Source organism: Orycteropus afer, unplaced genomic scaffold (genome assembly GCF_000298275.1).
Source record: "Orycteropus afer afer isolate SDZICR_OR568_19922 unplaced genomic scaffold, OryAfe1.0 scaffold00677, whole genome shotgun sequence".
NCBI classification, from domain to species: domain Eukaryota; kingdom Metazoa; phylum Chordata; class Mammalia; order Tubulidentata; family Orycteropodidae; genus Orycteropus; species Orycteropus afer.
Window position 1 is genome coordinate 55,117 of NW_006922264.1, and position 3,364 is coordinate 58,480.

Genomic DNA, 3,364 nt, shown 5'->3' on the forward strand with positions numbered 1-3,364 from the left:
ATTCTTGCTGTAAGAATGAGAGTAAATAAGGTACATAGTATTATTGTTGATCAAAGAAGCATTTTATAGATCATACACCTGCCTCATCTCCCATCAAAATTAGCTGGTTTCTTAGAAGAGTAAGATTACAATTATTGCTCAAGGAATTATCTTCTTTTTTATAGCATTTGCCACAAATGTAGCTTGTTTATTCACTTATTATTTATTGTCTTTCTCTTCATACTGTTAACTCTATGAGGGAAGAGTTTGTTTTCTCCACCTCTGTACACAGGATATTATCTCTAATACTGGGAAAGCAAGACATCAGTGTTGCTAGGAAAAAAGTAAATTCATGAATGAGATGGTCAAACATCAAATGATATCCATCTGCTTCTCTCTGTGAACTTGTGGGTCCTCCCATTCTTTCACAGGACAGGATTAAGGGATGCAGGGAGTCAGTCCTAGGCTAGTCTTTTGCTTCAGCCTGCCTCTTGCATACTGACCCAAGTTGTTTCTGACGTTCCTTGGTCCACCGCTTCTAGGTGAAAAACTATCTGGAAAGACACATATTTCAACATTTTGGAGGAAGAATAAATCAATACTAGATCAAAATATCATTTATAATCAAGAGACTTATATTTGGAAAAAGCATCACCACTCCATATTGTGTTTAAATCAGTTCTTCATTACTTATAAGTTGTGTTACCTAAGACAAAACATTTTATTTCTCTGAGTTCTGTTTCTTTTTTTTCCTTGTATATAAAGTGTCATAATAATTGTACATTATTATATTAATCCACATATAATTATTAAAGAATATAAAAGTGGCTTTGTTAGAAAAAATAAAGTCTCCCCACCATTATTAGAACTACTCAGCCATATACCCCAAACACAGCCACTTCTGTTGTTGTTGTCACCTGCTGTCAAGTCATCTCTGACTCATCGCAACCTTATGTATAACAGGACATGTGATTTTTTTTTTTTTTTTCTGTTCAGATAGCTCATGTCTCTAAGATGTATATCCCCTCTTGCCCATGCAAGTATTGAGGGTAATCATAGTAATAGTCATGCATTATTTGTTCACAATTATTTATTCTCTCTTTTTCCTTACCATGCATCTTTGTAGGCATAACATTCTTTCCAAACCCTTGGACTTGGAATTTGAGAATTCTACATACTTTAATTAATGTTATGTAAGGTGATGAGACATTCGTTATATCTTAACAGAAGAACTTAAAGTGCTGTCATAGTTTTTTCAACTTCTTGCCCATTCATTCCCCATATAAAATGAAAATTCTCCAATATAAAATGACTAGATTTTCACTGCTGTTTCAGATTGTGCTCCAAAATGCAAAGACATATATAACTTAGTCCAGCTAAGCCCAGAAAAAAAACAGGAAAGACCAACAGAATAGTTGTAGTTGACCCACAGCCTTCAGGAAGTATGACCAAGTAAAAAAACAAGAACAAAAGCAAAAAACAAGAACAAAAGCAAAATTTTATTTTTAGTCAGTTACATATTGATACTTTTTGTTTCTATAACAAATAAATCACTAAAATAACAACATCATCATTTTCTATAATAATTGAAATATATAATGAGTACACACTTAATCTTATGTCAAACAGATAAATAATATATTATAAAATGATATGTCTCAGTAATTCTTTGGTAAGACAGCATGCTTTAATACAAATAAATCATTACTGAAATTAAAGTATAATTATTAAATATTTATAACTGATTATTGGCTTTTAAACATCTTACATAATTACGAGGAAACTTTAATGTTACAGTTGTTGTTAGATGCTGTTGATTCAGTTATGACTCTAGTGACCTTACGTACAACAGAATGAAACACTGCCTGGTCCTGCACCATCCTCATGGTTACTGCTTTGCTGAGTCCACTAGTTGTAGACAGTTTGTCAATCCATCTCATTGAGGGTCTTCCTCTTTTTCATGGACACTCTAATTTACCAATCAGGATATCTTTCCCCAGGGACTGGTCCCTCCTGACAACATGACCAAATTATGAGAGGGGAAAACTTGAATTGTTTTCTTCAGTTCCTGCAATTTGAGAAATGCCAAGTGCGTTCTTCCCTTTAGGTTTTCTATCTCCAGAACTTTCCACATTTCATTATAATACTTTACTTTCCACATTTCATTATAATACTTTACTTTGTCTTCACAAGCCACTCTTTGAAATCTGTTCAGATCATTTACTCCATCATATCTTCCATTTGCTTTAGTTACTGCACGCTCAATAGCAAGTTTCAGAGTCATGACATTCATTTTGCTCTTTTCTTTCTTCCTTGTCTTTGAATGTCCTTTTGCTTTCTTCATGTATAATGTCCATGATGTCATACCTCAACTTTTTTGGTATTCAGTAATTGGTGTTCATTGCATGAAATCTATTCTTGAGATGATCTATAAATTCAGATAAGATACACTTAAGTCATATTTTGGTTCTCTGGACTTATTTTCATTTTCTTCAGTTTCAATGTAAGCTTGAATATGAGCATTTGATATTCTGTTCCACTGTCAGCCACTGGTCTCATTCTGATTGATGATATTGAGCTTCTCCATCACCGCTTTCCTAGATATTGTCAATTTTATTCCTGTGTATTCCATCTGGAGAGGTTTAGCCATTCATATTGTTGAAAAAGGTATTTGCAATGAATAAATCATTAGTGTTGCAAAATTCTATCATATGAACTCTGGCATCATGTCTATCATAAATGCACATTTTCCATTTTTTTGTGTTCAACATTTGCATTCAAATCACAAGTATTTATCAATACATCTTAATTACACATTTGATCAGTTTCAAACTGCAGAAGTTGGTAAAACTGTTCATTTTTTTCACCTTTGTCTTGTGTGGTTGGTTCATAAATTTCTGGATCTTTATATAAAGCAATTTCAATATTAATTTTTATTCTTTTTTAAAATAGCATATTCTTCACCACTATTAAAAAGAAAACAATATATTTGTAAAATTTCCTAGATTCATGCTTTGTACATCCATTTCTGATTATTAATTCATGCTTAGATCTTTTCCTCCACATTTTGAGTCAACACATAAGCAAATGCAGGTTCCAAAAGCTTCACTCCATCCATATCATTAAGTCTGACTCTACTTTGAAGACTTGCCACTTCCCCAGTTATATTTTGAGTGCCTTCCAGCCTCAGGGACTCATCTTTTGGCACTATATGAGACAATATTCTACTGCTTTTCATGTTTTCAGCAGCAAATTTTTCAGAAGTAGACTGCAACATCCTTTCTAAATTGTCTTAGTCTAGAAGCTCTGTTTAAATCTCTCACCATGTTGTTGTTAGATGCCATGAGTCATTTCCGACTTATAGCAACCCAACGCACAGCAGAAC